The 10,196-nt window shown below is 36.9% G+C and overlaps 1 pseudogene; it reads right to left on the minus strand.

Annotated features, from left to right (window-relative positions):
• Positions 1-4,053: 4,053 nt before the first annotated feature.
• LOC116859897 lies at positions 4,054-4,366 on the minus strand (annotated as a pseudogene).
• Between the last annotated feature and the right edge of the window lie 5,830 nt (positions 4,367-10,196).

The following is a 10,196-nucleotide window of genomic DNA, read 5'->3' on the forward strand; positions in this document are numbered from 1 at the left end:
ATTTTTAGATTGAATGATGTTAGAAAGTATTGATTACTTCTGTTACTAACAGATATGAATTATATCCTAAGTGTATTTCTTTCAAATGTGATTATTGGTTATATATTTAGATGTAGTTTTATAATGGGGTTTGGAGAGTATTAGAGTAGAAATATCAGAAAAATAAGCTAGCCAATGGCATAAATTTTGGCCTTGTTATTTCTGCTAAAATTATAGTAAAATATTTGCTAAAATGTGCTAAAAATAGATCATGCCCATGGATTATGAAAAGTCATCTCCTTAAATCTGAATTAAATTGACTATGAAGACAAATCATAAATATTTCAGCCATGTTGGAAAAAGTCTGATCTGTGTTTTCTCTTGGAAACGGTCTTCTTGTCTTCTTGTTTGTTAAAAATGATTCTGTGGAGTATATTTGTGCATTTCAGCAAAATAGTAAAGAACATAACCCTAGTGCCTGCAACACAGTAATTGTTCAGAGAATGTGGGAGTTCTCCCCCTGTCTTTATGTCTCTGTCTCTCTTTTTATCTCTTTTGGTCTCTCTCTCTTTCCCTTGCTGGCTCCATTTCTGATTTTTCTCATTCCTTGGTCTCTTAAGTGTGTGTATGCCTCTGACTTTCTCTCTGACTTCCTTTTCCTTACCTTTTCAAACTGAATTAGAAAATCTAGTTTCTAGTCCCAGTTTCATAAACTCAGTAATATCTTAGGTTACAGCTCAGAATAAATTGGCTTTTGAAACTCTTGGGGACATTCAATCTCAGTAAAATTTCAAGAGCAGAAGGATGTACCGATAATTCTAATTCATTTGTAGTCCTCCGACTTCCCTGTTCCCTCCTTGCCCACTCTTAAAAACCGGTTACATTATCTGATTCAGTTCTAACCTAATTCAATTAAAAAGATTACTAGAGGTTTATTGTATGCAAACCAGTGATTTAATTTCTCTGAGGAATGACAGTTAATAATTTATCATCTAAAAAGGAATAATATAGAAGATGATATAACAGTGGATATGTATAAATATGTATGCATGTAAATCCAGAGTTTAAGAAAACTGAAACTGCGGATTGCTGAAGATAGTTGATAAGTTGGCCATTTTAACACACACTTCTCAGGGACTGACAAATCAAGTAAGAAATAATGAGAGGCATCTGAGATAAAAGCAAAAAAAAATGAATATTGCTTGGACTACTAGTTATAAAGGTATGAACCAGAATATTTACAAAACCAGACTATGGATTATGTCACTAAAAACTGAAGTTATCCATGGTGTCAATATTATACAGAGGAAATTCTCCAGTTAAGACTTAATAACCGAGGGGCACCTGGGTGGCTCAGTTGGTTAAAGAGCCTGCATTCAGTTCAGGTTGTGTTCCTAGGGTCCTGGGATCAAATCTTGCATAGGGCTTCTTGCTCAGCAGGGAGTCCGCTTCTCCCTCTGCTTGCTGCTCCCCCTACTTGTGCTCTCTCTCTCTTTCTGACAAATAAATAAATAAAATCTTTTTAAAATTAAAAAAAAGAATTAATAACCCAAAGCTTTATTAAAAATTCAATATGTTTAGAAATCAAATGATGCATTCTTAAATAATTTATAATAAAAGGAAATTATAAAGATTGCTAAAGATTACGAAGTTAAAAGCTATTTCATAGAAAAGATTAATAAAAGAATGATACAACTTTGAAATGAGATAAAATAATTCCAAGTTCCTGCTGTTTTCACAGGAGTTCTATTTTTTAAGACTTATTAAAGTGCCCACATAAAATGTTGAAGAAAAGAGAAAAATCGAACCTTCTAAACTCATTTAAGGAGATTAGTGCAATTCTAATCCCAATAAAGAGGAAAAATATTGGCTCTTTCTATGATTTTTTTTTAAAGACTTATTTATTTATTTGACAGACAGAGATCACAAGTAGGCAGAGAGGCAGGCAGAGAGATAGAGGAGGAAGCAGGCTCCCCACTGAGCAGAGAGCCTGATGTGGGGCTTGATCCCAGAACCCTGAGATCTTGACTTGAGCTGAAGGCAGAGGCTTTAACCCACTGAGACACCCAGGTGCCCCGGCTCTTCTTATGATTATGTAAGGAAAATCAAAAATAAGGTAAGGGCTAAATAAAATGAAAATGTATTTTATAATACATAATTGTTAAGTAATAGTTATATAAGTTAGAAAATGATTCATCAGAAATTTATCAATATATTTTATGTAACTCCATTTATGTATTAATGATTTCTAGGGAAAAATTATTTGATATCTTCAGATCAGAAAAAATGCTTTAGTAATGTTTTGATAACAACTCAACAAATCAGGGATATGTGGGAGCTGACATTTATATGTACTTGTTTTTCTGTTATGTAAGATGGACATATAAATATATATATATGTATTTTTATATATGATATGTATAGGTATATTCCTATAAGGACAGACATTCCTAATGCATTTATCTAAAAACATGAAATAAATGTTTTTCCATTAGGTGCAATGATTGCTGAAATTCTACAACAAACACTATACCTACTGAAAACATTAGATACTCTTTTTAAAAGATGGGTCAAGATGAGGATACAGACTAACACAGCTACTATCACATAGCATTTGATGTATTCTTGATCAGTGCTCTGAGAAGAAATAAGTGTTAAGAATTGAAAGAGAAGAGGGGTGCCTAGGTGGCTCAGTGGGTTAAGCCTCTGCCTTCAGCTCAGGTCATGGTCTCAGGGTCCCGGGATCGAGCGCTGCATTGGTCTCTCTGCTTAGCAGGGAGCCTGTTTCCTCCTCTCTCTCTGCCTGCATCTGTGCTTACTTGTGATCTCTCTCTCTCTTTCTGTGTGTCAAATAAATAAATAAAATCTTTTTAAAAAAAAAGAATTGAAAGAGAAAAAAAGATAAAATTGTGATTTGGGGGGAAATTTAGTGGTTAGGTACCTAAAAGCAACAATGATCGCAGTAAATCAGGATCATAAAGTATTTGGACTAACAAGTTTTCCACAAAGTTGTCAGGTAAAATACAAACATAATAAATCAGTAGCATCCTTCTCTAAACCAGTTATAACCAACTATAAATAAGACACTTTGTAGAAAATTCACAAAAACTAAAATGTATTTAGGACTTAGCTTAACCACACACAAGAAATCTATGGAAAAATTCTGAAGGCAATAAGGTAGAAAGTGATCTGGATGAGTGGAGAGACATTGCTGGCCTTTAGTCAGTGATAATGTATTTTTTTCTTTTTTTTTAAGATTTTTTAAGTTTATTCATTTGATAGACAGAGATCACAAGTAGGCAGAGAGGCAGGTGGAAAGAGAGGGGGAAGCAGGCTCCCTGTGGAGCAGAGAGCCCGATGGAGGGCTTGATTCCAGAGCCCTGGGATCATGACCTGAGCCAAAGGCACAGGCTTAACACACTGAGCCACCCAGGTGCCCCGATAATATATTTTTAAAAACTCCTAATATTTAATATTAGTTACTTTGATCAATTCTATTCAAACCCCCACTTGGATACTTTTGAGAACCATGATAAATTTACTCTAAAATATAAATGGAAGAATAAAGGTTAACAAGTAGTTAAATATAGTCTTAACCTTTGCCACTTAACATTTGATTCTTGGACAGACATCATCTTTGTCATCATATTGTGGGATCTGGTAATTTATGCAAGACTCTTGGGACTCACCTCAGACCTTGTGGGTCAGAATATGTATTTTATCAAGGTCCCCAAGTGATCTCTATGCAAGTGTTTCTGTGTGTGTGTGTGTGTGTGTGTATGTGTGTGTGTGTGTACGGGTTTATGTAGGTTTTACTAGAGAAGAGATTACTATAAATCAATAAGAGAAAGATAACATTTTGACCTAAGATTGCATACAGTTCAACCAAGAACTACAGAAGACTAAAAAAATCAGTAATCTTATAGGGAGAGGTTCATGTTCTTTGGTAAATAGGAAAACATTTTTGTTTCCCCACACATCTGCCTTCATTGTGAAAAGCAGTTGGGACACTTCCAGCAATAGTAAATTAATTTATAAAAGTAGGGGTTCAATGAAGCCACCTGGTTTGAGCCTTTAGAAGGTCACAGTGTAGATGCTGACCCACAGCAGCAAGAAGAGGACTACAAAGCCATGAAGAGCGAGGCCACCAAGGAGCTGAGGAGCTCTTTATAGAAATCCTAAGTGTTCTTGGTGGCAATAAGCTCTTAACGGAAGAACCAGGCGGTGAAGAACATGCCAGTGGCCAATAGCACCATGGTCAGATGGGGGAAGGCAGTCAGGTTCACTGGGCAGGTTTATCTGCTCATGGCCTCCTGCTCCATTTTTCCAGGAGCAAGATCATCCATTGCTCCACCACTGGAATGGAAAAATAAAAATTATATAAAGAGGTACCATTTTGGATATATTATGGACCTGGATAATGCCACATGTTTGGCGGACTGTGAACTCCAGGAATCCTGACATTCTGTTGGGAGCTATTGATTACCGCAGGACTCCTGGTGAAGCAGTTCTCAGTAAAATTAAATACTCATATGTTCGATGGGCCAGCCATCCCAGTCCTGGACGTAGACCCCAAAGTCTATGAGGGAACACACACAGGTTAATTGGTGCAGTGTTGCTTGTGGTATCCGCAAACTGCAGACTCTCCAGGCATTCATAGCTTCAGGATGGACAGGTGTGTGTGGTGGGTGTACCCTGTGGAATACTATGCAGTTATATTAGATAGTGGGCAAAATAAACACACATGCTGAAAACAGCGTGCCTTGGGGCGTCTGGTGGCTATGTTGGTTGGGTGTCTGCCTTTAACTCAGGTCGTGATCCCAGGGTCCTGTGATGGAGGCCCACATCGAGCTCCCTGCTCATTGGGCAGTCTGCTTCCCCACTGCTCATGCGTGCTCTCTCTCTGGTTCGCCCTATCTCAAATAAATAAAATCTTACAAAAAAAAAAAAAAAAAGAAAGAAAACATCAGACCTTATAGGAAAGTAAAATAACTAGCTCATAAGCATTGTTTTCATAAGTTAAAATGATAAGAACAAAAACTGTTCACTTTATGAGACCACATAGAAAAGAACCATACTCATCAAACACATTGGAATAGTTTACTGTTTTAGGGAGGTATGGAATGGGAATGGGGAATAGGTAAAATATGCCAAATAATTGAATTGGAAAAGGGACTAATGGTAATGATTTGCTATGAATTAAGGTGCATGATTAACTTTTTCAAAGAGAAAGAGGGAGGCAGAGATAGAATGTAAATTATGAGAACTTTAAATTATAAAAATAATTATATAAATTATAATGCAATTATGTAGAATGTAAGTCACTAGGCCCTGCATTCAAGAGTTTTGAGATCTACCGTCATCCAGTACAATAATATAATGCTTAGAAGTGATCCTTCACCTGAGCATTTTAATACATTTCAGTGTGTTAATACTTTGCACTATAATCCCAAGAAAACTTTTTAGAGCTGTGATGGTGTTAACATAATCTCTATAAAGAGTTGAATTTTGTTGAGATGCAATTTTTTTTTAAAGATTTTATTTATTTGAGGGAGAAAGTGAATGAGAGAGAAAGAGAGGGACAAGCAGACTCGCCGTTGAGCAGGGAGCCTGACACTGGACTCCATCCCAGGACCCTGGGATCATGATCCAAGCCCAAGGCAGATGCTTGACCCAACTGAGCCACCCAGGCGCCCCTGTTGAGATGCAGTTAAACTACGATTTACAAACTGGAGGATAAAGGGTCAGATTGGAATAGCAGATGTGTCTTGTCTGGCCCGTATGGGGCTCCTAAATATTATAGGTAATCACTAAGACTGAAGGATCATTAAATTTCACATAAAAGTCTTAGCAGATGGCAAGTTCTGGCCACATGGGTCCTCTAGTTTTACGTGGCAGTGCTTTGGTAGTTGCTGGGGAGCACCTGCTGTCTGAATGTGGACCATGCATCCTCCAGGTCAGCACATCCTTGCCTGATGGCACTGGTCTTGAGATCAGCCATCCAGCTCCTGCTGACAGTGGATCTGGTGAGGCCTTAAGGAGAGCTTGGTAGTGGAAGATGCCCGAGGCTCAGCAAAGAGGCTTCTCTTTCAACATGTCAGGGCTGTGTCAGACCTAACTGCCACATCTCTCCCTTGTATCCTTCCATTGACCTTTGGGTTGATTACATGGGGGTTCTTCTTGCCTGCTTCTGCATATACTCAGACAGGTTTTAAATCCTGCTGCCCGCAAGTGAACTTCTATCCTGTTGAATTTAATCTCACCCTTGCCCTTCTCACACTGTCTTGGCTTTAGATACTTTGAAATCTCTTCCTCCCCCTTTTCTAATCTCATATAAATACAAACAATAATATCTGTCTGAGTGATGGCTAGCAAACACAAAAACCATATTATTACAGTGTTGAGTATGGCAACACTCATCTCATTGAAATACAGGCCAAGGAGTTATCTCACATAAGTTAACAGGAATATTTTCAGTCTTTCTCTTAAATCTGTATTTAGTCATTTCTTATCATAGGTGCTCTAATTTTAGGAATGCTGTTGATTTTATTAAGTATTATTAATGATGAGTATTAAAATGATTTATTTTTAGGTGTCTGTTTTTGTATATACTTTTTGGTAATTTATTCAACAAGATGAAACACCTCCCATGTACTTGGTATGATACCAGGGGTCAGGGGTGTCTGTAGAATTAAGGCTTCTTCTGTGCTCCCAGGAACTTGTGGAATGTAGATAAGATGGGAGGAAACAATGAATAAAAACCTGTGTAAAAACCATAAGAGACTCTTAATCTCAGGAAACAAACTAAGGGTTGCTGGGGGCAGGGGGTGGATAGGGTGGCTGGGTGATGGACATCAGGGAGGTTATGTGCTATGGTGAATGCTGTGTAAGTGATGAATCACAGACCTGTACCCATGAAACAAATAATACATTATATGTTAATTTTAAAAAGTCCTATGAAGAGAAGGTAGTAGGTGAATTATAGAGCAGTTATTTCTATCTGTAGAGATGAAGGATATGAGAGGGAAAATTTTCATAGCTTCATGGAGGAAGTGAACAGACAAGATATGTTTTCTGCCCCTCACTAACCCTGGTCCTGGTTCCCTTACTGGCTTTCTTTATTATTTACTTCCCCCCCTTTTTTCCCCACTTGATAAAAATGACTCCTGAGCACACAAGACATTGCTATAATCTAATGAACAGCATTATTTTTGTGGGGAAAAAAAAACACAAACACACTTGTAGAGAAAAAAAAAACATATCTGTGAGCATAGCTCTTTTCGCCACTTCACTTTAATAAAAAGGATAATTACTTTGGCTTTGGAAAATAACAAGATTTCCACATAGTTTCCATCACTTAAGGAATGTTTTATTCCTGCGTAATTAACTCTCCCAATACTAGTCTTCTCCAGTCCCTGTGAATTCTTTTGTTTCAGCATCTGCTGGGGTGCACAGGGCATGAAGCAGGTTTAGCACAACCCAGACAGACTCTTTTTTTCCCTCTTCTTTTCTGAGCTATAAATGTATTTTAACATCCATTGGGGAGAAAAATATGTTGCCATTCAAACACACAATTTTATGGGAAGAATTATGTCAGGTCAGACTGAAGTGTGTGACTAAGTAAAAAATTGGAAAGTAAATGGTAAGCGAATAGTAACAGAAGTGGTATATAGAAATGGAAAAACCTAGGGTAGATCTTAGATGGCTGAAGTTTAAACATTTCCAGACTAGGTGCTTTTTTGATCACTTTGAACTTCATTCAGTGGTTTTATGAAATCTCTTTCCTCTTGGGAGATCCTAAGACTTCTCAGAGACTGAAGTGTCCACTGAGGTATGGCAAGGAAGCCCACATGAAGATGTACCAGGGATGCTCAGAATTTTGTCTGAGATACAGATAAGTCCCTTGGGATAATGAACATGGCCTTTGGGACATGCATTTATTCCTGCCCAACAGGAAGTTCAGCTGATGATAAGCAAAAGGAAACTACAGTGACTAGAGGATAAGAAAGATTCCCACAAGTGACACCGAGGCTTCTGCAAATGAACTCTCTCACCACACAGCTGACTTTCCAATACAGGTCATGCTAGAAGAAATCCTAAATCATCTTTCTCTTCCTTCACTAGGCAGTGGTTTGCAAATCATCGTGAGAAGAGATTTTCAAAGAATAAAGAACAAAAAGATATAGGAAAAGCATAGAAGTGTATCAAGCAGTCCATTCGTATAAATTTTATGTGTGTGGATTTGTGTGATATTTGTCAGCTTTGGAAGTTGTAGTTTTTTTTTATTTATTCTAAATAAATGTTTACTCCTGTGCTTAGCTCCTTGAGGGATTTTCTAAAGTTTATATATATGGTTCATACTGTAAGCACATCTGTGAGATGCAATTCAATAATTTCCCTAGAAGGAAGAGCAAAGGATGGGCCTTCTTCCCTCCTCATTTAAAAAAAAAATTATTTTGTTTTATTTTTTTATATTTAAAAATTATATATTTATTTAATTTCTGAAAATATATTACATAAGATGGAAAAATTCTTGAAGGACAACTATGTAATTTGGCTAGAAAATTCAGATCTTTGTTAATTATATTTAGTTTTAAAATGTTGTTAAAATATAACATTAGCCATTTTACCTAGTTTTTAGTGTACGAATCGAAGGCGTGCATTATATTCAGTGTTGTACAGCCATTATCACTTTGGATTCCCAGAAGTTTTTTGTCACCCAAACAGAAATTCTGTAACCTTTCAGGATATTTGTTGGGAGTAATGAAATACTATTAAGCAATAACTCCCCAGGACTTCCTCAGTCTTGCCCCTAATAACCTCTAATCTTTTTTCTGTCTCTATGAATTTTCCTGTTATCTATATTTCATGTAAGTGGAATCATCCACTATTCATCTTTTTATATCAAACTTACTTCACTTAGTATGTTTTCACACTTCATCTGTGTTGGAGCATGTATCAGATGTTGTTCCTTTTTATGGTTCCATTGTGTAGATAGAACATGTTTTGTCTACCCGTTTATCTGTTGAGGGATACCTGAGTTTTTTCCTACCTTTTAGCTATTGTGAGTAAAGCTGAAACTAATTTTGACGTACAAATGTCTCCTTCAGCCCATGTTTTCAATTCTTTTGGGTTTATGTCTAGAAGTGAAATTGTTGCATCATGTCCTAATTCTCTTCAGCTTTACAAGGAACCACCAAACTATTTTCCACAGTGATTGCATCATTTTAAATTCCAACCAGCAATGTGTGAGGGTTCCACATTTTCCACATCCTAGCCAACATTTTTTAGTTTCAATATTTTCATTGTAACCATCCTTCTGGATGTGAACAGGTTCCTCCTTGTAGTTTTGATCTGCATTTCTCTCATAACTAATAGGGTGAGAATATTTTCATGTGCTTATTGGCAAATCGTTTCCTCTTTGGTCTGTTTAAGTCTTTTGTGCCATTTTACATTGGGTTTTGTTGTTGAGTTTTAGGGTTTCTATACATATTTTGGACATTAAAACCTTATCACATGTGTGACATGCAAATATTTTTCCCATTCTGTTGATTGTCTTTTTACTTTATTTTTTTTTAAAGGTTTATTTATTTTGAGAGAGCGCCAGAGGGAGACAGAGAGAAAGCATTATTAGGGAGAGGGGCAGAGGAAGAGAATCTTTCAAACTGACTCCTACTGAGCAAGGAGCCGGACACAGAGCTTGATCCCACAACCCATGAAATCACGACCTGAGCCAAAACCAAGAGTCAGATGTTTGACTGACTGAGGCACCTCAAGTGCCTCTTTTTACTTTCTTAATAATGTCCTTTGATTCACAAAAGGCTTTTTAAAAAAATTTTTGATAAAATCAGATTTATCTCTTTTTTTCTTTTGTTGGGCATACTTTAGTGTCCTACCTAAGAATCCATTCTCAAATCCAAAGTAATGAAGATGAATCCTTTTGTTTTATTCTAAGGGTTTTATGGCTCATCTCGATATTTAGGTCACTGATCCATTCTGGGTTAGTTTTTGAATGTAGTGTAAGGTAGGGATCCAGTTTCATTCTCTGGAATGTGAAGATTCAGTTGTGCCAACACCATTAGTTGAAGAGACTATTCTTTCCCCATTGAACAGACTTGGTGCTCTTGTCAAAAATCAGCCGGTCATAGATGTATGGGTTTATGTTTATCGTGGACTCTGAATTTTATTTCATTGGTCTCTATGCCTATCCTCTGCTG

This window comes from Lontra canadensis, unplaced genomic scaffold (genome assembly GCF_010015895.1).
Source record: "Lontra canadensis isolate GAN:19392208 unplaced genomic scaffold, GSC_riverotter_1.0 scaffold167, whole genome shotgun sequence".
NCBI lineage: Eukaryota > Metazoa > Chordata > Mammalia > Carnivora > Mustelidae > Lontra > Lontra canadensis.